Source organism: Balaenoptera borealis (genome assembly GCF_965194805.1).
Source record: "Balaenoptera borealis genome assembly, chromosome: 12".
Classification (NCBI taxonomy): domain Eukaryota; kingdom Metazoa; phylum Chordata; class Mammalia; order Artiodactyla; family Balaenopteridae; genus Balaenoptera; species Balaenoptera borealis.
In genome coordinates this window covers 13,136,097-13,160,891 of record NC_138869.1, presented here as the reverse complement: position 1 = coordinate 13,160,891, position 24,795 = coordinate 13,136,097, and the positions used below count along the sequence as shown (strand labels likewise).

Below are 24,795 nucleotides of genomic sequence, written 5' to 3'. Positions count from 1 at the left end.
GAAGCCTTTAGAGGGTTTTGTATGAAAGCAAAATCATTTGACTTAGATTTTTAAAGGATCAACTGACATCCATTTTCTTTCATGTGAAATACTCAAAACAGTGCCTGTACATATTAAAAGTATGAAATGCTCAATAAAGTTTAGATATTTTTATCTGTAGTATTAGCATCATCATCGTCTAGCTTGAATACGTTTTCTAAAATTTTATAAGGGTCCATATATATATATACATATACATATTTTTTTAAATAAGAAAACCTTCATCTTCCCTTACCCCTTTACACACCTATGCACATGCCACTTTCCTACTGCTCGTTAGAAGCCAGTTTGTGATGGGAAACACAAGGAAACTGAATTCTTGCACCAACCCTGCCCTGGAACTCAGTCTAGAAACAGTTAAACCTGAGTAGACCTGGGACCAGGCACTAGGGCTCCCACCCATAACTATGCAGTAATTTAAATACAATATAACAGCATCTCTACAGCTTTGATTTGACAATAACAATTTGGCATTTCAAATACTATTTTGATGCACTCATTGCTTCTGGCAACTGCCCCACAGGATTTCTTCTTTGGCCTTTTTTTAAGTGCAGCTTAATCAAGTAGCAGATAGTGAGAGAATGGTTCCATATTCATAGCCTTGTTTTCCTGTGATTTTCTGTTTATTCAGTTGGCTATTTTGGACAGTTTCCAATTTCAAGCATTCATTCTTCATTCGTCCCACAAATATTTTTCGAAAGCCTACCATGTGCCAGGTACTTTTCTAGGTTTTGAGGATAAAACAGAAAACAAGACAATTCTCTGGCCTCATGGAAATTACATTCTGTTAGAATAGTAAGACAGTCTACAAATAAACGGATGATAAGAAGAAATGGGGGAAATAAAGAAGGGTGTAGAATAGACTTTGTCAGGGACTGTTTTAGATAGTGGTGGTCAGGGAGGGCTTCCTGGAGGAGGTGCTCTTCAACCTGAAACCTGCCTGAAATGAAATGATACAGGGAACAGCATGGGCAAAGTCCCTCAGTGGAGAGTGTGATTGGTTTGAGAAACAGAAGCTAGAGTGTAGAAGATGGAGGTAGGAGATGGAGTCAGCGAGAGAGCCAGGGCTTTAGAATCCATTCTGAGCAAGATGGGTAACAGTAGGAGGCTTCAGAGGATGTCATATGACGCATGTTTTAGAAAGACCGCTTTTACTGCTTGTAAGGAGGAAACTGTAGAGGGGAAAAGGGAGGGTCAGAGAGGCCAGACAGAGGTTTCATAATCACCTGCACATTTGCTAGAACTTTTGAAACTATACCCTTGATGCAATGCATGGGATGAAAAAAAAAGTGAGTCAAAGCGATTTACTCACAATGTAAGCATCACACATTCCTACCTTTGGGGAACCCATTTTAGCAGCTCAATTAGGTAGGCAAGGTTCTACAACTTCCCTGAAGTAGGCAAATCCTGTGGGCAAGAGCTCCTCACCCTAATTTTTCCTCCTCTCTCTGAAAAGATGTGGGTATTTCAGGCCCTCCCACCTGCCTGGTGGCCACCTGAGATAGTTCCCAGAAAACAAATGAGCCTCCCAGGTGTTCCTTCCCCCTAATCCATTAGGCACATTTTATAGAACACCTCGATGTGCTGTCTGCCGTGAATCAGGACCACAGCGTGGGGCCTTGCAGTTGTATCCTGCACAATGCCGGGGGCTGCCATTCACACAGCCTGTGATGAGAATGGCACCCTGCGTCCTGCCACTGTGCTAGGCACTGAGAATAGAGATGACCAAGACATCATCTTTTCAGTTCACAGAGAGCCTACGGTAGAGCGATTACCCTTGTCTTGGTTTTCTAATGAGTTCATTTATTTACCACCATCTTTTATGTAAATATAGAAGTGGCTGGACTAACATCAGGGTTCATTTCCAAAAAGGTGAACCTTTCAAACCTGTCTCCTCGACTGGCCTTGGGCAGTATTCATCCTGGAAACCCATCACAAGCATATCACACCAAAGCAGGTTGCAGAGGTGAGCTGCAGCCAGGGCTGACTGGAGATTCCAGGTGCATCCCTGAGCACCACTGGGCCTCTGCTGGAGCTTCTGCAGGCTCTCCTCAATGCTCAGGGCTCTCACACCGCAAGCAAGATGAGATATATGATCTGGGGAAACCAGCAGATGGCGAGTTGCCTCACCTCTCAAGGGGTTAAAAGTGTCAATTTAACATCATTGTGGAAGGAGGGGTAAAGTTGCCTTCTATTTCCTGACCTTCCTTTCTGTGTGTGTGTGTGTGTGTGTGTTTCTGATGTGGACCACAATTTCTCATCTTATATGGTCCGTTGACTTTTATTGCAAAGAAATGATCTATTTAGTCAGTTGTTGATTGATTGATTCATTCATTCTTTCAGTATGTATTTAGGAATAGCACCTTTGTGCCTGGCACTGTCTAGGCTGTGGGGACAGTGCTCAAAATTGACAAGGCTTGTGTTTTCATGAAACTTACATTCTAGTGAGGGAGAAAAATGAACATATAATTTTAGATAGTCACATGTGTTCTGAAGAAACTGGTGAATGGGAATAGAGGGTGGCTGGAGAGAGCAGTGCAACTTCAGATTTGGTCATGCAAGGCCTCACTGAGGAGGTGATATTTAAGACGAATCAGTGATGAGAAGGGTTCAGAGGGTAAACATAATCTGTTCAACTCACACTGAGCTACCAGATACTTCCCTTTACCCTTCCTCTCCCCTGTCCTGCTTTTGTTCCTTTTTTTCCACCAAATACTGTAATGATTCTGTAAAAAATCCAAGTATGTCTGTAAAGGCCTGAGTGGTAGGTGGAGAATGGTATAGGCTTGAGGGAGCGTGTCTCTGAATGTTTGTATGGTGAAAACAATGATTACTGCAGAGAGAGAAAACTTAAAAAGACAGAAGAGTGAGGGGACCATTTTAAGAGTGACATGATTGCTATTGTTTGCTTATTTGTTATTTACAACCTTTTAAAAATGTAAAAAAAAAACATTTTTAGCTTTGTGTGCAGGTCCGATGTGGCCCACAGGCTATAGTTGGCTCACCCCTGCAGTCCAGTGGACGAGGAAGGTACCTTCCTTGACTACAATTGGCTCTACCGGTTTTAGCACATTGCTCCTTAGGGCTGTTGACGTATGTGAAGGGTATGATGCCTCCATCCGTTAGATGGTATTCACAGGAAGGCTTCGAATTGCTTTGTTTCTTGGTGTGGCTCAATTTTTCTGTTTGTTTGTTTCCATGAGCATGAGATTTTAAAGGATGTTATTTGCTGGAGCCATGGCTGGCACTAGAAGTTAAAACTGCAACTTTCAACAGATCCTATAATGCTGGCTGGTACCAGGGGTGGAGGAAAACGAGGGCAGGGATCAACATACTCTCCAGTTGACCAGGACAAATCACAGATAAGGAAGAGGAGAAGAGTATTGGGGTAGGTGAGTAGCCGGATTTACTCACACTGTGAGTAAATCGCTTTGACTCACTTTTTTTTTTTTTTTTGTCCCATGCATTGCATCAAGGGTATAGTTTCAAAAGTTCTAGCAAATGTGCAGGGGTATGTGTTTCTAGTGAGGAGATAAAGGTTGTTCAGGCCCTTTGCAAGTCACTCCCGTTTTTTGAATGATAGAGTGGTGTATTTCATCAACTGTTTTATTACCTTAGCAAAAATTCAAACAAACAGGTCCTTTAGCATTGGTCCTACAAAATATCTGGACAACTGAGGTTTTTACTGAAGCTGATGAACTGCCCAGAAATGCTGCCACCGTGGAGCTACAATGGCTGTCTCCAGGAAAGGAATCCATTTTCATAGTTTAATTGTTCAAAAGGCACACAATGGCACCATGATGTTTATGCTTCTTTTTGTTTGTTTCTTCCAGTGGCTACTTAAAAATCAATTTATTTTTATTCTGGTGTGTACCAGGGGTATAGTGTTGGTTAGGATGAAAAAGCAATTTTAATTTAGTGGGAGATGGATTTTCTTTATCACAGAAAACAGTGTCGAATAGATGAGAGACGCACCAACTACAATTCTCATTCTCCATCTCAGGGGTTGAGGTGGGGAGATGGGGTCGAAAGGAGGACAAGTGGAGATTTTGATAATTGTTTGAATTTCTCCTTAGAGCTCTTAGTTGTCAATAAAAGCTCTCGGTTAGCAACACAAATGACCTAGTTACGCCTGTCCTGTTGAGCTGGGTGTTCTGAAGCAGTGGAGGACGGTGAAAGGACCAGGGCTTGGTCCGGCTCTGCAGCTGTCTACCTGTGTGTCTTCCAACAAGTGTTCTCTCTTCTCTGGACATCAGTTTCCCCATCCATAAAATGGATCTTACCATCATCATAAGTCTATGATTCTTAACTGAGAAAATGTCTTATAATGTGCCCATATCATCTCAATCAAGGTTTTTTTTTATTATAATTGACTAGAGATTATAGTGTCTCTGGGAAAATTGGTGTTTAACTGAATTGATGAATAGACCCATTCATTTCTAAAGCTGCATCTGCAATTTCCTTTCTATAGTTATTTCATTGCCATTTCATGTGCTATTTCAGCCAATTCATGTGCTATTTCCTTATTATAGTTATTTTAGTGTGTGTGTGTGTGTGTGTGTGTGTGTGTGTGTGTGTGAGAGAGAGAGAGAGAGAGAGACAGAGACAGAGAGAAGTAACCCGTCTACACCGATGCAACCTCATTCATACCCGTTTGCTGTTTCTCTGTGATCCGGCTACAGGGTCTTTAATCCCCAATACTTCCATGTTTTGCCCTGCCACAGGGTCTTTGCACATGTTAAAAACTCACAGATGTCTTCAGACCACATTATACTTGTTACAGCTACCTCAGTATGTCACTGATGTTCATCATTACTTGGTAATTCTGCTGGCTATTAAACCCGCCATCTTGATCTTGTTATCTAAGGCATTAATAGAGAAGCAGATATATGATAATATCACAGTTTTAAAAGCACTTTCCTAACTGTATTTTAACATATCTTCTCCTTCTGTCGTGCTATGTATCTTATCCTATGCATCTGAAGACAGTGTTCTGAGAAGGGGTCCACAGGTTTCCCTAGACTGCCAGAGAGGACTTTGGTGCCCAAAAGCTTAAGAACACCTATATGAAACCGCAAGTTAGGTAGAATAGGGGCTGTATCTCGCTCTGTGTATCAAAGTACAGTATTTGGCAGACTACACATGCTAAATAATTGCATGCTGAGTGAAAAATATGCAAAAATAGAAGGTTGGAGAAGAAAACCATTCAGAAATTTAGTTACTTGATATAACCTGCTGAAGTTGAATTCTTGGAGAAAAGGTACATTAAATCTTTTATATAGTTAATATGTTTTGGGCCACAAAGAAATCTGACTCAAGATGGCTTCAGTACCAAAGAGATGTGTGTTCATGAAGTCCAGAGGTGGCCAGGCTTCGGGTACTGTGTGGTCAGTGTCTCCACGGGCCATCAGGATCTCAGCCTCTTCCCATGTTTGTGCTCTGCTGTCTGCATTCAAGCTCACAACAGGCTGCCAGTAACAGCTTCTTTGTTGCTGTCCAGTCGGAAAGAGAGAGACCCTCGTCCCCGTTCACGGGAAATAACTACTTCCCATCGGTCTTGTTAAGCTAATTTAGAATTCATGCCATTCCCTGGACCAGGAGTAGCTGCCAGGGTCATGCCACATGTTGGTTGGGTAAGACTGGTCAGTAACCATCATGGTAGCTGAGGTGGGCAGATTAAAAAAAATAAACAATCAATCATGCTAGAAGGAGGAAAGGAAACATATTTGATGGGCAACCAGCAGAGTCAAGCATCTCTTCAGGAGGTCTCATCAGAGGACACACGCTAACAGACCAAGAAAACTGTCATTTTATGTGTGTTCAATACTTATCTTTGGAAAAAAAGATAAGGGGAGAGCCAGTCTGAAAAGTGATGGTGTGTATAAGCAGCCCTGCTTTTGATGCCTTTGGAGTGGAATTTCACACAAGGACACATGGGGGAAGTGGCAGCACCCCCCTTTTCTCAATCAGGTGGCACATTTTGAATCAGGCTTTTCACAGTGCAAAAGAAAGGAAACAAAATGAACACCAAGATTTAACGCAGCTCTTTTCTGTTTTGTCATATTTCATTCTTCATATTCATTCAGTACCCATCCCTCCAATTATCATCTCCAGAAGAGATGAAAAAGAAAGAAGTGAAAGTCAGTGTGCTCCTCCCTGTGATTATTTACAGATTCATACGCCTCCCTCCGGAAGGGGAGATGCTGTCTCACAGAGGTAGCAATTCACGTGTCTCCAGTCCCGTCCCCTGCGTCCCTGCGTTCATCATCAGGGAACGACTCATGCATAATTAGCCTTCCATTGATTTTCTGAAATTTCCACTCTTGGAATAGAAATCTTTATGAAGATGCAGTTGTAGGTAATTTGCCTGCTACTGTGTCATAATAAAGAAAGTTATTTCAGAAGAAATTACGTTTTTATAAGCTAGAATTCTCTAAGGTAGGCTGGTAGTCAATGTGAAATTCTCTGAAGCTTGCAAGTTTTGTGCTTTGACGTTTCTGGTAGAAAATCAGGTTATTCTGCCATCACTACCAACTATGAGTAATTATTGTAGCCTCCTATACTATTTCCAGAGGCTTGTTGGCAGGAGGGTATGAGTGAGTAAGTTAAACTTTTAGAAGTCTTAGGTTTGCTGATAAGCAAAGCATCTACTGTCAAAAGAGGGGATATCTTGTGAACTCTTTGTATGGGAAATGAGACATAAAATCGCAGACATCCAACTTCCTTCAAAAATGTGATGTCAGCTGTACCTCAGAAGGAAATTCTGAATAGTTACAACTACCACTGAGTATGGCTCTAATCCCCAGATATGTGCCTTTTAATCAAACTTGACTATTTTCAGTTGATACAAAAGTGCTCAGATTTCTTTCCCAAAGACCCGGATACATACTTGTTCAAGTGCAAAACCTTTATTTATTTAATGGGAAAAAAAAAATCTGTCTGTCCAATCAGAACTAAAATCTACTAGTCTGAGGCTGCCTTTTGTAATCTGGGGAAAGGCAGGTTATCACTTGTTAAAATGGTGTGTCACGTAGTGGAAGTTGTTGTTTTTGCTTATTTGTCTAAGTGCCCTCAGCCCCCAAATTTATATTATGTTATGATACATGTCACAGAGACCAAAACCCCTGATAGGCCAGAAATAGGACTAGAATCATCCTATTTGATGAAGGATGATTTGAAGAATCATCCTTCTAAGTTTTGTTACCTCCCAGAGAAAAAAACTGTGCGAGTGAGTTCAATTTCCAGAATAGCAGTTCATAGAGATGGCATCTTTCATTTTCTTCATGGCACTGTCACCTTCAGGTGCACTATATAATTTATACACTTATTTTATTAATCATTCCTCTCCCTCCTTTAGAGTATAAGTTCTAGAATGAAAGGATTTTGTCTATTTTCCTTCTGAATATTGTAGTGTATTGTCATGAGTTTCAATCAAGCAGGGAGGTGGGATGCAAGTTAATTTGATACTATTGAAAAAAATCCAGCTTTGGAAGTGATTTTAAACAAATGTTAATGTACACGTTTCAGATTTTATTATATAACTCATCACGTTGTTAATGTGGGCTCCACGCAGATAGTAAAACCACCTGAAAAGAGAAATCAAAGAGGCACAAATTTGTATGGAATAAAGAAAAGTTGAAATGAATGTACAAATAGACACAAAATTGGCTTTTGCTATGGGGGCCTGGGAAGTCAAATGTCAAGTGCACTCCTGGACATACTGCACAGAATTTCTCTCTTTGTCTATAAACAAGAATTATTTTGCATTACAGTTAGTTAACTGTAAGTTACAGAGTGTAAAATAGCTCAAAGGCAGTGAAAGGCCAGATCAGGTAACCTAGAAGGGCTTGCTCTAAAAAATGCATAGCTTTACATTTTCATCTTTTTGCATATTCTCAATTTTCTTATTCTTCCTGCCTTTGGACCAAAGTAATCTCAAAAAAAGATTATTATTTTTTAATTGAAGTATAGTTGATTTTTAATGTTGTATTAATTGGTGCTGTATAGCAAAGTGATACAGTTATACATATATATGTGTGTGTGTGTGTGTATATATATACACACACACACACATTCTTTTTTTTAATATTCTTTTCCACTGTGGTTTCTCATAGGATATTGAATATAGTTCTCAGCGCTACACAGTAGGACCTTGCTGTTTATCCGATTATTCTTGATTGTAAAGAAGACTGGTCTCATGAGGTTTGGCCTGGTTATTGACATAGGTGCAGCTAGTATTAATTTACTATCTGCAACAACTTAAGTTCGCTCTGCTAGAACTGTTCATAAGGAATGCCAGATTGGACCTTTAAAGGCTCTATCATTTGCCATTCTGAGGCTAGGAGGCCACTCCAATACTGAAGGGGAAGCCTGCCAGATTTCCCCTCCAGTATTTATAAATGTGGGTAAGTTTCTCTCTTGAGTTTCCTGAGTTATTTCAATATTCTTGGACTGCCAGAAAGTGATATTCCTTAACACCTGTAATGCTGAGACCCCTAAAACCAGGTACCAAACTCTTTTTCTTGTGAGGGCCCCATAAAAGTCAATCTTATTTCCTTCAACGTGGCTTGCCATACCTGATGAAGCAAATATCATCCTCAAATATAATATACCATGCGAGGCTTTGGTTGCATAACCAGTATTTCCTATTATATATTTGGGAAAAAAGGGGGACAACTCTTACTATGCAAATAATGATACAGTTATGTAAAGTAAGAAAATTCACTAAGAGTTTCTGAATTGGGGGTGGGAGAGTCAGTGAAAAAGTGCAAATGAGATAGCATTTCAAATGTTTCATTTCAGTTTATAAAAGCAGAACCTACTAAATCTGTTCTGAGTTATTACAGATAGCTTAAGGAGGAAGAAAGAGTTGCCTTATCTATTCAAAAAATAGGACATTAGGCCACATCAACAAGATTGCAAACAAATAACAATACAATTTCCCTCATTAGTCCATTCAGTCCTAGATAATTAATTCTTATTCCTTTTGGACTCTTGGGTAAGAGCCTCATGAAGCTGCCTTTTTTTTTTTTTTTAATTAAAAAGAGTTCTGGAAGTCTTGGTATGGTCTGAAAGTTGTGCTAATGATACTGTCCAAGACCGATAGAGTTCTTCCCCTCGGGGATCTGAGAAGGTCTGTAGCTGATTGCAAAGCCTTCAGGGAAAAGTCAGAGGGAAATGAAGAGACTTACAGTGTCTGTGGTTAATTTTTTACTAGCCATTTCCAAATGTCGAAGGTCTGGTGAAAGTTCAAATCAAGAATAATGCAACTGACAAGGAAATTTGGTTGTTTCTGTTGCATGCAAAGCAAGATGACAAAGCCACTCCTAAAAAAGTTTTAGACATAATGTTTCTAAGAATCATGATTAGGGTAGAGAATGGATACTACCTATCATTTATAAAAAATATATGAAAATAATTTTTACAGAGGAAAAAATGTTGATACATAACATACAATAATCCTGAGAAATAATATACATAGGATACCAGCGACATAATAAGAATATGGCAAGAATGTCAACTAATGGGATTAAGTAAGTCTGAAGAAGGTCCTAGATATCTGCATTTTTTATAAAACTCCTTAGGTAAGGATGATGTCTATTCCTAGTTGAAATCCATTGTTGTAGAAAATGCTAGATTTAAATAAAAGAAGCGAGGTTGTGGCCAGGTAAGTCTTTTGAATAATAACTAAAATTACAGATGATAACAGTATATGAGGTATTGGCAAGCTTTTTCTGTAGAAGATCAAGTAGTACATCTTTTATGCTGGTGGGGTATGAGATCTCTGTGGACTACTGACTACTCACCTCTCCTATTACAGTGCAAAAGCAACCATAGGCAGTATGTCAACAAGTGGGCTTGTCTATGTTCCAAGAAAACTTTATTTATAAAATCAGGCAGTGGGCCATTGTTGACCAATGCCTGCACTATGCTATTGCTGCTGGCTGGCATCAGAGAAAGCATAAGTCAGAGTCTGAGAAATAGAAACATATCGTGCATGGTGAGGACACTGGTGAATCTCTAGGAACTGCCCATAAAGCATATAATTTCTGATTATTTATATTCGTGACATTTCCTTTATACAAATTTAATCTAGGGAAGGCTCACCAGCTCTCCTAAGTTGACTTTTATCCATGCAACACATAAATAGTAACATAGCAAAGGAACCTAAATATTTCTAGTTCCTCTCTTTTCATAAAGTGAAAAAACAAATCTTCGTGATTCTAGATGTTCTCTATGAAATCTCAGAGATAGTTTTAGGTATCAAAGATAACCTGAGGGTTTTAATATTTTTACTCCATTAAGAATCTCATTTGGGGAAAACTTTTTTTTTTTTCTTTTTTTTTTGGTCAGAGGTGATTTGCACTCTTGAAGAAGATGTGACAATAAAACACAAGACAAGCATACAAGCTAATACCACTGTAAAGAAATATAGCTTGTTTATAAGTGAGGAAGCTTTGTTTTCTTAATAATCGAGGGCATAATAAGGTCATCATGGGGACTTCCCTGGTGACGCAGTGGTTAAGAATCCACCTGCCAATGCAGGGAACACCGAGTCAAGCCCTGGTCTGGGAAGATCCCACATGCTGCGGAGCTACTAAGTCTGTGCGCCAAAACAACTGAGCCTGCGCTCTACCGCCCGTGAGCCACAACTACTGAGCCCAGGTGTCACAACTACTGAACCCGTGTGCCTAGAGCCCACGCTGCACAACAAAGAGAAGCCCCTGCTCACTGCAACTAGAGAAAGCCCGTGCTCAGCAACGAAGACCCAACACAGCCAAAAAATTAATAAATAAAATAAATTAATTTTTAAAAAGTCATCATAAAGCATAGAAAATCTTGTAAAATGAAATATTTCTTATCTAGACAGATTACACAGGAAAAAATAATTCTTCATATTGCCGCCTAAGGCATTAATCAGTAAATAAAAAAAAAAGTCCATCAAAGCTGAAAAAGCTTTATTAATTTTTTAACCCATTTTATAGCTTTTTAGATTCCAGTATTCTAAACAAGGGCAAATACATTTTATCCTCCAAGTAGTGTCAGTCATGCTCTTTGATGTTCTGGAACAAAGTGACACTGGATTTTAGGACAGATCTCAAGAGGTCCATGAGGTCAGAACTAAGTTTATACTGTCAGTGACATGTTTCAATATGCAATGTTTTCATCTTTGCATTGTCACCTGAATCATTACATGAGCCTTGTAAAAATGGTTCCTTTTAAATTTCCAATGTGGTAAATACTGATAGTTACAATCTACAAATAAAACCTTCTTTGAGTCCTCGATAAGTTTTAAGAATGTAAGAGTGTAAGGTATGCCAAGAGTGTAAAGTTTAGAGTCTAAAGGAGACAAAAACAACATAAAAGCCTGATTGTCCACTTTCCTTGAAAAACCACAGAAGCACATGCATAGTTTTATTTCCCTGAAACTATTGCTCCTAAGTATAATCTCAAACACTTCTATCAATTATAAGTTTTAGCCAAAGTAAATAGCCGCTCTTTCACCGAGAAAACTGGAGGGGTGGATACTTGAGGACAGCCTGTCATACACCAGCATTTCAACAGGCTCAAGAGCTCATCAAAACACTTACCTCCCTACCGCCCCATATCCCCCTCTTACAACTTCTCAAAGTGACAAACATGAATGTGTTCATGTACACCGTGGACAGATACAGCCTCTAAGTAGGAAGCAAACATACTTAACTCAGCAGTACAGTATTCTCTCTTAGAAATGATCTAGATATCCAAAACTCCAGAGAAGCTGGGAAATGATATTTTAGCCAGTAAGGGAAGTGGCCTATATGTATTGCATAGGGATGATTTAGTAGACAGGGAACAAGTGATGATGATGCAGGCTGGAGGGTGGAAATTGCCAGAAATATTTTCTTGAGTAGGGGAGAGTGGATGAGCCCTAGGGCGCCCGTGGAGCGATGAATTGAACTGAGGATGGATGGTCCATCCACATCACCAGGAGGGAAGCAGGGTACGTGGGCAGAGATGTAGGTCATTGAATAAATGTGGATTTGGAAGCTGGTGGAAATTTGTTTGGTGGCTTCTATCCTGTGAAATAGAATGCAAAGTCGTCAAATGAGTACGAAGACTAAGGGTGGAGGTGTTGAGGTCTTAAGGAGAGGGGACAGTATATGAAACAGTCACCGAGAGAGTTGGCACGCATAGTGCTAGCAATACAATCTGATGGTTGGGTCACGTCTGGAACCCACCTGCAGTTTGGTGGTGGTAAATTTCAAGTCAAAACAGCCAACTTGGGGAACTCCCTTGGAGAACAACTCCCTTAAATGAGGAACACTAAGACAAGGGATGGCCGATGGAATTATGTTCAGAATATAGCTGTCCCATTTATACCTACATATTCATGCCACATAGATTTCCAGCCCTTTAACATTGGTTCTCGGTCCACTTGGTTTTACTCACATAAAACAGACTCAACTATTTCTGTTCTATGCCTTATGCTTCTGTTTTAACTTTTTGGAAAGAGGGGTGGTCACCTAGCAAGTACGAGTGGGCATCTTTACTGAATGTAAGGCACTTGGATAAGTTCTTGGCTAACTGCCTTGGGCTTGGATTTTAAGTCTAAAATAGTGAGGATTTTAATGCCTCGTGATGGTAGTTATCTCTAGGAATCGTTCTTTACAAATGTGCAAGGTCACTCATGAATTGTCCACTGAATAAAGAATTAGCCATAATAGAGATGCTTTTCCGAGTAATTTGGAACTCTCGCCCCATACACACCAGTTGACATGACAGTCCATTACCAGGAATTTCCAACAGACCTGCTGACATTGGTTTTAAATCTAGTCAAATGAAGCAATTACCGTGCAGATGAAATAACCCGACAGTATGTTTTTAATCTCTCCAGTGTCATAAGGCATTTTCATTTATGTTCCCGTTTCTATTAAAATACATGACTATGGCCATGAAAGTACTCCTTAGCAATAAGTGATCTGCTGTGTGTTTGGGGGGGATGTTTTAGTTTTCAGTGGGTAATTGACCTAACAAAAAAGAAGTATACCGGAAAAAATGCAAGCCAGCTATTGCCAAGGTGGCAAATGGATTAGGTATAAAATAGGTCCACAAGAAGCATCTTGGGACAAAAGCATTTTGTTTCTTATTTTCATGATTCAGGTCATTACATCTGGCCTATTCTGTTGTCCCTGTAGAAATCTAAATTTTAGTCTTCCACAGCCTCCAGATAATCCCGAAGGCCGCATGTTCTTAAGAGGTGAAAGATTTTTGCTTTTGTTTTTTGGTTTCTCCTGTCGTCATCACACTGTGCACTGCAGTGGAAGATTATAGCCAACAGGATAGAGTTAGCTGAAGCAGTTATTGGACCATCCTGCTCTGAAAACTAAAAAAAAAAAAAAAAAATCCCAAATATCAGTAAAAAGATTTTTAATATGCAATAATAGCTTTCTGTTCCCTAGACATAGCTGAGCCAAAGGAGTACTGTCAACCCTCAAATATTTAGACAGCTTTTGAATGCAAAGCAATCTTAGAGACTATGTAGAAAAGACTTGTACATTTCCTCATGGACCATATCCAGTTTAATTCTACAATGTGCACGTTAGTCAAGCTTGTTGAGCCTTATATTCCTCATCTACCAAGTAGAGGTGCTAATAGTACTCATCTTCTTGTAGTTGTTGTAGGGATTAAATGAATCAATCCACTCAAATTCCTTGGAACGGTGCCTGGCCAATAGTGAGCGCTAATACTGTAATAATTATAAGGAACTCTTGCCTTAATGTATCGCGGGGCCTGTAATTTGGCAGAAAAGGATGAGTGTGAGAATGGTGATGTATGATATGTAGATGAATGAGCTCTGTGTGGTGAGGAGGATACAAGGAATTTGGGAGGGAAAAATGGGGATGCAGAAAGTCCTTTGGGGACAGTGAAATAGCCTCTGATCAAGTCCTTTCTGGAATCTGTATCTGTAATCCCTCTGTGTTTCCTGTGTGCTCTGCTACCAGCTGAATCCAAACTGCCATCCTTGCCCATGGCTGATGACATCCTCTGGACCGGGATCTCCATTTCCATCCTGACTCACACCTTCTCTTCTCCACAAAAGAGTGAGAGAAGGGATTATGTTTTTACCCAGTTACAATTTTCTAATGGCTTCCCATTGCACCCACTATTCTTCTTTGTAGAAAGTCTAGAATTCCAAAGACCAAAAGGACCCACATAGCATGGTCTTTGCCTCCTTTCCAACCAAGCTCATCCAGTATGTTGTCACAGCCTTCACTTTCTTCCTCCCCAAGCCTTCTCTTTCCAGCCTTGGAACACATGATGATCAATTCCCTATTATACTTTGACTACTTCTGTACCACCTCCTGATCAGTACAGAACCCGCTTTCTTCGGCATCTCTCACACCTCCAGGCTGAGCACAAAGGAGAAGCCCTCCGTGACTGCACTGTGGAGAGTGGCTCTCCTTGTCTCACGGTCAGTGCCTCCCAGGTCACTGTAGGTCACATTGTTCTGTTTAGTCATCTCCACAGGACTCCTCAGTGGATGTAATTGGGTTTGCTCCTGTCAGTTTTGGGACCACCTGATTCAATGACCACCCCTATAATAAGTCCACTCCAGTCATCCTAGCTCAGGCAATGGATGTATCAAAACTGAACTGGCGGATCATTCGTTTGCAACGTCAAACAGAACTGTCCCTGAAGCCAGCACATCCAGTTCGGCATGACAAGCATGTTCCTTTTCCTGGGGTCAGGCAAATAATGTGGGACCAGATGGCTGAATGGTTAAGGGCTTTGACTTAGTTCACCTGGTAACTCTCTCCTCAGTCTGTGTGCTCTCGCCAAGAGAACCAGACATATCTATCAGTCCTGGGCTCTTAGATGGTGCCTTACCTAAGTTTACCTGGCCACTCAACCCCCTCTCTTCTCCCTACGTTCTTCCTGTAGGTCTTTTGGCCTCGTGTCATCTTTGGCCTTAGACTTCTGGACTTGGGCTACTCTCTCTAAGGTGGCTTGGCATATACTGGCCCCCTACTGTGGACTTAAAGATTAAAGAGAAGCATCTTATTTTTAAGGATAGTAGTGAGAGAGGACTCTACTTACTCCCAGTTGATAATAATGGGTACAATTTACTTTAAAAAAAAAAAATACTAGTAAGCTCTAGACAACTTTTGAGAAGGCAGGTGATATGGTTGACCCTGTAATTTATTTGGGAATGGTGGTGGTGAGGGGGGATAGAAACTACTGTCTATTGATTTTTTACAATGGGCCAAAGGGTAAACACCACCCTTGGGATCCTTTCAGCTACCTAGTGTAGTCGAGGGATTATGTGCATTTTATAGATGAGGCATCCGTGCCTTAGGGAGGAGTTTACTAAGTTGCAAAGCGGTGTTGGGGCAGGTCTGTTTGGAAGGCCTTTCTCAATGTTAACACACCTATTGAAGTCACACCGAACATACTGAAGAGGCGGCCAATTGAATGAAGAAGTTAGAGAGAGGCCAGAGGAAAACAAGTAAAGTGTCATAGACTTACGAGGGCTGGATGGGGTCTTCCTGATCCCTGAGGCCGAGCCTCCCAATGGCTGGAAATGGAAACGGGAGCCCAGACCACCAGACAGCTTTGTCCTTGCTCACGGAAGTTGACCCATGGACCGAAAGCCTTGGCATCATCTGAGAGCCCTGGTAGAAATGCAGAATCTCAGGCCTGACCCCAGACCTGCTGAACCAGAATTTGCATTGTTGTAATGAAATCCCCAGGTGATCTGCATATGCCCATTAAAGGTGGAAATGCACAGTTCTGTGCGGCCAGACTTGCCAACAGAGGGCTAGAGGTTTCGAGCATGGAAGTTAATTTAGAGTGGGAGAGTACAAAATCGTACATAATAATTTTTGAAAACTATGGATAATAGTTTTTTAGATATTCACAGTTCTCATGCAGAATACTATAGGAAGAGCTTTGGACTAAAAGCTAATAGCCCAGAATTTTGATCCTAACTTTTGTTACCTTGAAATCCCTTGACCTCTGTTAGACTCACTCCTTTACCTGGGTTGCTTTGCTAGATGCTTTCTAGCATCTAGAAATCTAGTATCAAGACTTTGTTCTGAAAGTCTTGGAGTGTAATTCTATATTCATGTATTAACAGTACAGGATGACAGAATGGTTAGTAGCTTAGCAGTAAAAAGCCTGGACTTCAGAGCCAGACCTCAAAGGCCCTGATACTAGCTCACCACTGTTGGGCTACATGCCTTTAGTCAGTTTTCTTCAACCTCTCTGTTTCTCAGTATTTTCATCTGTAAAATGGGCGTGTCAACAATAGTATCACTAGCTACTGCCATGAGTTTGTTTTCAGAATTAAATTGTGATAATGTTTACTAAGCATTTAAAACCATTGGAAAATATGCGTTCCATATGCCAGGCCCTGAGCTAAGGTGTGCAGAAGTCAAGACAAGGCCTTGTTTTTGAGGAGAGGACTCTGAGATGAAATTCCTTGGAAAGGTTGGAACCAGGTTAGGTCTGGATTTAGAGTGAGTGGCCAAGTTCAAGAGGATCACTGAAAAACTCAGCTCTAATCTCATTTCTTCAGGGAGGAAATAGGATATATTTAACTTGGAGAAGCTGAAGAGTCATAATAGCTTTCTTAAAATAGACAGCAGGCTGTCTTGGAGCAGAGGCTCAGATTTGTCCCTGTGGCATCAAAGGGCAGAATTAAGATGAAGGGTGGAGGGGATTCCGGATGGATGACTACAAAAGATCTGGGAAATAGTTGTTCAGATTTGTTAATATCTGGAAAGACTTAGAGGAGAGAATACCATTTATTTGGGGAGCCGGGAAGAATTCTTAAGGACAACTTCAGTAAAACTGCATGAATTTGAATGAGTTTGTAGACAGTAGAGTCAGTAAAAGATCCATTGCTTATCTTCAAGGAAGCAGAATTTCATTTCCTTCAAATATGTGCAGTAACTTGAACCAATTACTCTTTCAGAGTAAATTAATGAGCTGCTTTAATGAACAGATAATGTGAACATATAATTATCAGCAATATGAATGTATAATTACTGTTTCAAAGTCTTTTTTAACATATTTATGTGAAGACCTTACAAGCAATCTCCCAACATATTTACCCTTTCAGTTTGCCTCGGAAATACTTTTTATCAGCTGAGTTAAATTCTGCCTGTTTGTCTTAGTCAGAATGAATGTGGATTTGCAATCAAGGACTACTAGATTAGTGAGATTTTGCTTAGATAGTAAAGGTTTGGTTCATTTGACCAATAAGAGATTTGCCTCCGTGGTTATCCCCCACCTGCTAGATAGCACTTAGCCTCTGCATTCAGTATCCCGACCAGAGCATACGTATGTCAGGTGTATTTCAACAGGATTCAATTATGGCTGACAAAACATTTGTAAAGGCAGCTAGATTTCAGCCCAGATGGTGACTGGGCATTTGATGCACACTCCAAATATGTGGCATTATTCATCCCTGACACTCAGAAAATAAACATAAGGCCATCATTTCTCCCAGGGCAGGGAAGCGGAGAAGAGAATGTCCTCATCTTCTGAATGTACAGAGTTGCTGCTTTTCTCTAGAAGTTGCAGAATGTTGGCTTTTTACTTTAATGAGGGAGAACATACTTCCCAAATATACATGACCCGTGACTGGGGAAGTAGATGATCCCAGCCTGGGTTTCCTCTCTAAGGCCCCTTCTAAACATCATGGCGTGAGAGCATCATTTAAACTGACTCAGAAGATGACGACGTTCGGTCTCATCTTGTGACATCAAGACCTCCACGTTTTGATATTTTGATTAATCTACACACCCTACCTAAGTCTTGACACAAGGAAAGTCTGGGAAAACTTATTTTTTATATTAGAAGTTCTGATAAGATCATTGTTTAACTTGTGGGAAACCTTAGTTTAAAAAAATCGAGTTGATTGATTTAAATAAAGTACCTGAACCATACAGGGACATCTCAAAGAATTTTCACGAAATGAACACATCCAGATAACCAGGTCCCAAATTGGTAACCAGAACATTACCAGCATCCAGAAGTGGCCCTTGTCCCCCCTTCTTGTCACTCACTCCTTAGTAGGTATGGAGTGATGGCAGAAACTGAAGAAGCCAGTTGAAGCTAAAAACCCAGAATTCCCAATCTTGGCCCACTTCTCAGATGGTTTACAGTAAACAGCCAAGTTCAAGAGGAATACCTCTTCTATCCTTCTGCTTTGGACTTTCTCTCCCCTTACATTTAAAGTATATAGCTGGGTTTTATTTTATAATCTAATCTGGCAAGATTAAACTTTGAGTTTGTCACTCTTGACTAATCCAAAAGAAAGCAAGAAAGGAACATAAAACAAATATAGAACGTTTTCATTTCCCTCTCCTGCTTTAACCTGTTATGCATGTTTCTAGTTACCCCCAGCAGTACAACAGGCCATCTTGAATCAAAGTCTAATAGGAATTATCACTTTTACCATTTTTTTTTCCCGATACTGCTGGTGTCTTGGAATAGTAATTTCATGAACTCCCTTCCTTATTTATATGTCACTGTTGTCATGCATTTTATATCAGAAAAGTCAGTACTATTGTATAATAGATTTAAGATTCATTTATACCTTCCCGCTTACATATTCTTTCTGACCCATCGTTTCTTCTTAAATCTCTGAACTGTGATCTGAACTCACTTTTCCTTCTGTCTGTGTCATACCTATTGGGCAGTTCAGTTTTTGTTTGGAAATTTAGTTCCACCTTACTTTTCAATTTTTTATTGAAATACAGTTGAGTTACAATGTTTCAGGTGTACAGCAGATTGATTCAGTTATACACACATATATATATTCTTTTTCATACTTTTTCCCATATAGGTTGTTACAGAGTACTGAGTAGAGTTCCCTATGCTATATAGTAGGTCCTTGTTGGTTATCCACTCCAAACATAATAGTGTGTATATGTTAATCCCAAACTCTTGATTTATCCCTCCCTCCTCCCTCCCCTTCGGCCTTTGGTAACCATAAGTTTTCTATGTCTGTGAACCTGTTTCTGCTTTGTAAATAAGTTCATTTGTGTCATTTTTTAAGATTCCACATATAAGCAATATCATATGCTATTTATTAGTTCCACTTTAAAGATAACATTTTATGGTGTTTGACTTAGATTGTTTTTGTTGAGAAGTCAGCCATAGTTTTTCTCCTTTGAAAGCAATATGTATTTAATTTTTGTCTATCTATTTTCAAGATATCCTCCTTGGTTTTCATCAATTGTATGCTGTGTGTGCATGTGTGTGTATGTATCCATCCTGCCATAGAGTTTTGCAGCACTTTTAAAATCTGTGTATCACTGTCTTCATCATATTTTATCAGTTTTATTCATTCTCAGCCATTATCTAATTAAATATTATGTCTTCCCCATGCTCAATTTTAATTAATACTGAAATTCTAAGTTTAAGTAACTTAGAATGTCTTAATTTGTCCATTGTTTTTCATAATTTTCTCTTTTGGGTTTTTTTCTTCCGACAAATCTTCTAAACCCATTTTCTCTTGAGCTCTGTTCTAATGCACTACGTTATGAATTTGTTGCCATAATTTTTCAATCCTGTTACGTTGAATACCTAATAATTAATGCCTGCTGACATTGTGTGAGAGAAATCATACAGATAGTTTGAAGTAGTAGATACTAATATTTTATCCAGAGAAGACTGAGTTTTGCTTTTAAGCAAGGCTAAGCTGATTCCCTAGGTAGTCCTTATTTCTAGCTTATGGCCCTAAGAGGTCTCAAACTAAAGCTTGGATGTATAGGAGGTTTTCCAGAATAAGCATGTGGTTCTTGAGGAAAAACAAAATAGAAGAGGATGGGGGAAAAGACTGCCCCAAATGCCAGGATTGCTTCACTCTGATTTTTTTTTCCCCTTCTCTCTTAGAATAATCCCCCTGGGATTCTTTTGTCTTGTTAGCGCTTCAGTGCTTGAAACTGACTAGATAAGATATCTACATAGATAGATAGGTAAAAATATATTCAAGTTTGTTCAGTTTTTCGTGTTGTTCTCAGTGGAAGGGTTGGTCTGAAATAAGTTGTAAGCCATTAGCAGAAATGTCCCAAAATGCAATTATTCTTTCTTTTCTTTTTTTTTAAAATTTATTTATTTTTGGCTGTGTTGGGCCCTCGTTTCTGCGCGAGGGCCCTCCCCAGCTGCAGCAAGCGGGGGCCACCCCCCATCGCGACGCGCGGGCGCCTCACCACCGCGGCCCCCCCTGATGCGGAGCACAGGCTCCAGACGCGCAGGCTCAGTAGTTGTGGCCCACGGGCGCAGATGCCCCGCGGCACGCGGGATCCTCCCAGACCAGGGCCCGAACCCCGCGCCCCCCCGCACTGGCAGGCGGACTCCCAACCACTGCGCCACCAGGGAAGCGCCCCAAAATGCAATTTTTAATGATGCTCTAGTTAGATATTATTTAACTCAAAGGTCAAATAAAAATGTTTACTTTCTATGTAGAAAATGTAATGTCTTATGCTAACAGACTTTACCACTGGCAACAATCTGCACACATTTTTAAGATTCTCAAATGAAAAGCATACAGCTCTTTCAATACTAAAGACCACCCCCGCCAAAAGAAAAAAAAAAAAGTTTTCTTCATGGCTTAGAATATTTTTCACGTGTATACATCTCTGTACTGTGTGCTTGTTACACATAATGCAGACTATCCTTCTTGAAACATTAAAGCTCAGGATGCTAACCCAGAATTCCTGCTGCATGCAGGGAAGCCAGTGCTTTGCTGATGGCACAGGCTGCTCCCAACTTTCAGTAGGTCTGTCAGGACTGAGATCATTTCCCCACCCCTGCAGCCTCCCATCAAGACTCCAGCCACACTGAACTCTCCTCACACAACAATCTAGCGCTCATTCACTCCTGGGTCATGCATTTTTCTGTTTTTCTTTTCTTATAAAGTATGTATATTTGGTTTCTCCTCTGTATGTATAATAAACGTCTTAAAGAGGAGATAAGACATATAAGAGAACCTCAACATTTTTTTGATCAGCACAATGGGAAGCCTGAAATTACTAATTAAAAGCACGGATTAGCTTAGAAACCCTACCTTAGACCATAGTTTTATTGCCGTAATGAATGACTTCAGAAAGGAAAACTTAAAAGGTGCCTCATGAATTGAGAGTAATGCTTTTGGCGGGAAAAAAGAACTGATCATTCAGTTCGAAATTCACCTATAGATTCAATGTCATTCTGATAAAAATTGTAAAAATGGAATTAGGTAAACTGATTCTAAAGGTAATCTGGAAGAAACAGTAATAACGACAAGTTTGGAAAAGGAGTGTTAGTGATTTACCACATCACACGGCAGTATATACATCCGAGCAAATGTAATTAAAATGTTGTGGAATTGTTGTAAGGGTGATAAATTGCTCAACTGAACATAATAGAGAGTACAGAAAGAGACTCATGTTTATGGGAAAATTTGGTTTATCATCAAAGTGTCATTGTAAATCATCAAGTTAGGATGTTCTGCTCAGTGCATAATGTGAGACGAGCTGGATTATCCATTATGGAAGGAAAAAATATTTCAACCCATACTTCATGTCTTATACAAAAAGAACACTGCAGATAAATAAAACAGCTACATTTAAAAAGAAAAATCTATATATATAAATTTGAAAAATATTTGAAGGGAAGAACTAAGAAAAACAATCCAGAAACCATTTATATATATATATATATATATATATATATATATAAAAAGTATACATAAACCATATATTTATGTATATATGTCTGTATGTGTGTACATATATATTTATATAAAACTCTTGCAAGTTAAGGAAAAAAATAAATCAAGGAGAGGAAAAAACTGAAATAGAAAACAACTCTAAGACAGAGTGGACAGGCTTGATAGAGCCGTATGCACAAAATAACAGAGTGAATGCAGCAGGACACTTTAGATATTAACTTACTGGCGATAGAGAAGAGTTTGGAGAGATTTGAGGGGAGTTGTTTTTGGACAATTACAAATATTCACCTTTATTAAAGAATAAGGATTTTAAGAAGTAAATCAAAACCACTGCAATTCAGTAATAAATACCCCAGGACAGTGGGGCGTGGGGCTGGCGGGATGGGACGGGGCGGTGAGGCGGGGTCCAAGCGTGGCCGTTACGAGTGCTGGGCCGGCACTGTTGTCCCTGGGCGCAGCACTGGCCCCTGGGCAGATCACTGAACCCTTCTTGTGCCTTAGTGTTCTTATATGCAAAGTGGTGGGGAGAGGGTAGGAACACCTGTAGCACAGGATTGCTGAAGGGAAGACTGGATAACGGTTATCTCAGTGACCAGCACACAGTAGGTGCGTCGTAACTGTTGGCTGATAATTACTTTCACTTTTAAAATTTTTTATATAGAGCCAAGAATTAAACCCCACCTCTGCATGAAAGAGGTGGGGATAATTTATTGTGAATCATTCACCTTTCCGGCCTAGTTTCTTCATTTGTAAAATGCAGAAATGGTGGTATCTACATGGTAGGGTTGCGTGATCATTAAATAAGCTAATACTTAGCACTCTTGCCTTTGGAACTTGCATAGCATTCATTAAGTCCCGCTTAAGTTTTTGTTCAAAGGAAAATGCTGGGTCTAGCTAGCCAACAATAGCCGTAGCAATCAAAGACTGTGTGCTTAAATGTCAAAAGGAACATTTAGGAAATGCGACCACTTTCCAAGTGGTCAGAGAAGAGGTGGGACAGGGGAGCAAGGTTTTTGTTTTTGATTTTCTTATTGTTGGTTACTGTAGGTCCAAGTAGGTTTTTTAATGTAATTTTTATTTAATATTGCGGTATAATTGATTTACAATATTGCATTAGTTTCAGGCGTACAGCAAAGTGATTCAGCTATAAATATACATATATCCATTCTTTTTTGGATTCTTTTCCCTTACAGGTTATTACAGAATATTGAGTAGAGTTCCCTGTGCTATACAGTAGGTCCTTGTTAATTATCTATTTTATATATACTAGTGTGTATATGTTAATCCCAAACTCCTAATTTATCACTATGCCCACCTTTCCCCTTTGGTAACCATAAGTTTGTTTTCTATGTCCGTGAGTCTATTTGTTTTGTAAGCAAGTTCATTTGTATCATTTTTTAGATTCCACATATAGGTGATATCATATGATACTTGTCTCTCTCTGTCCGACTTACTTCACTTAGTATGATCATCTCTAGGTCCTTTTTCTGTTGCCAACAGTGATTTTAAAGAACCCAATTAAATATTGCAAGTAGAGTAAGAATAGACTATTGAATTGAGCCTGGATGAACATTAGTTTTCAAAGTCTGTCTTGACTGTAACCTAGAATCCCCCGCGTGACTCGCCAACACAAAGCCTCATCTTTTTCCCAGGAGCTGTCAAGCATCTGCTCCATCCACTGGCTCTTGTAGGAGGACATACCTTGAAGGGTGTCAGTTACAGCGGGCCAGGCATGTCCGCAGCCCCTTCCTGATAATAATGCAGAAAAGCCATTTGAAGGTCCAGTCCTCTGGACCAGGGGCACCAATCTGTAAGCAGAAACTGCCCACTTTCGGTCCCTTCAGGGAATGCAAAGCTGTAGTGAATGTTGTTTTATAAAAGTTTTTATTACTGGCAGCCCAGAGGACACATTGTCAGAAATTGGTCATATCTTAGACTGGAGAGTCTGTAGGTGATTTTTCCTTGGACCATAATGCTAGCGAGGAGAAGGCGATGGGGCAGAGGCACAAGAAAGCCCAGGATGTTCAGGAAATGAGATGCGCTAGGCTTATTTTAGTCTGCTCATTTTGCCAGTACGTGTCACGGAACGCTGTCGCCCTTAATGAAGTTAATTAACTGTAATTTGAAGGCACTTTTCTCCTCTCTGGTGGTGTGACGCCACTCCAGCTAACAATTTAGGTTATTGACCTAATGGGAAGGCTAAAGTGGCCCTAATTGATGAAACTGAGGACTTGGGGTGTTACTCAAATGTCAAGTGTCAGTAAAAGTCTGAATCGAACTGTGCAACAGAATGGCTCTGAGTCCGCCCGTGGGCACTTACAAGGAAGGGAGAAATGGATGGATTTCAGAAAATGTTGGCCTTTGCGTAGAAAGAGCTGCCTGGTTTCAGGAGTTTGAGTGAAGACCAAAAGCAAGATATCAAGGGCCGACGTACTAACCAGTGTGACTTAGTGGAGTAAGGGAGCTCATTTTTGGAACAGCGTGAAAGTTTGAGAGGTGACTTCAGAAGCCACTCCCAAGGGACCCATCTTGCAGGGATCACTGTCAACTGCTGTGTTGGCCATATGTCTTCTGAGCCAAAGCAGTGACACATGGAAGTTATCCAGGAATTTATGTTTAAGGCAACATGCTATCAGTGGGTCGTGGCCCTACTTATGGCAGGATTCAGTGTGTGGAGGGCTTACTCACGGCAGATGGAAAGAACGCAACTCTGTATCAGAGAGTTCTCCCTTGGAAGAAATGGCCGGGACTCATAAACAGTCTCACAGCATTTCATGTCTTAACATTCTAAGTTCACCTTCCTCAGAGTTCATCAGATCTGGCCTTGGTTGTCCATGATGAGTGAGACAGGTGTTACCGAAACGTTCTGGCAGTCTGGTGCCATTTTCTTAAAATTCTGCCTTTGCCTTTCTTTTTTTAAATTAAACAATTAATTAATTTTATTTTTGGCTACATTGGGTCTTCGTTGCTGCATGCAGGCTTTAGTTGCAGCGAGCGGGGGGCTACTGTTCGTTGTGGTGGGCGGGCTTCTCATTGCGGTGGCTTCT

At 40.1% G+C, this 24,795-nt stretch overlaps 1 protein-coding gene and 1 long non-coding RNA gene across 23 annotated transcripts in view; one reads left to right on the top strand and one right to left on the bottom strand.

The window, feature by feature from the left end:
• The window catches only part of GRM7 (glutamate metabotropic receptor 7), a 1,142,612-nt gene that overhangs the window by 999,148 nt on the left and 118,669 nt on the right, over positions 1 to 24,795 (top strand). The gene's annotated exons all lie outside the window — the stretch shown is intronic.
• Positions 1 to 24,795, bottom strand: part of LOC309608147 — a 36,441-nt gene extending 11,646 nt beyond the window's left edge. Inside the window, exon 1 of the long non-coding RNA XR_014232697.1 lies at positions 1 to 24,795. This exon is cut by the window's left edge and continues 9,517 nt beyond it. This is a non-coding gene — a long non-coding RNA (uncharacterized lncRNA).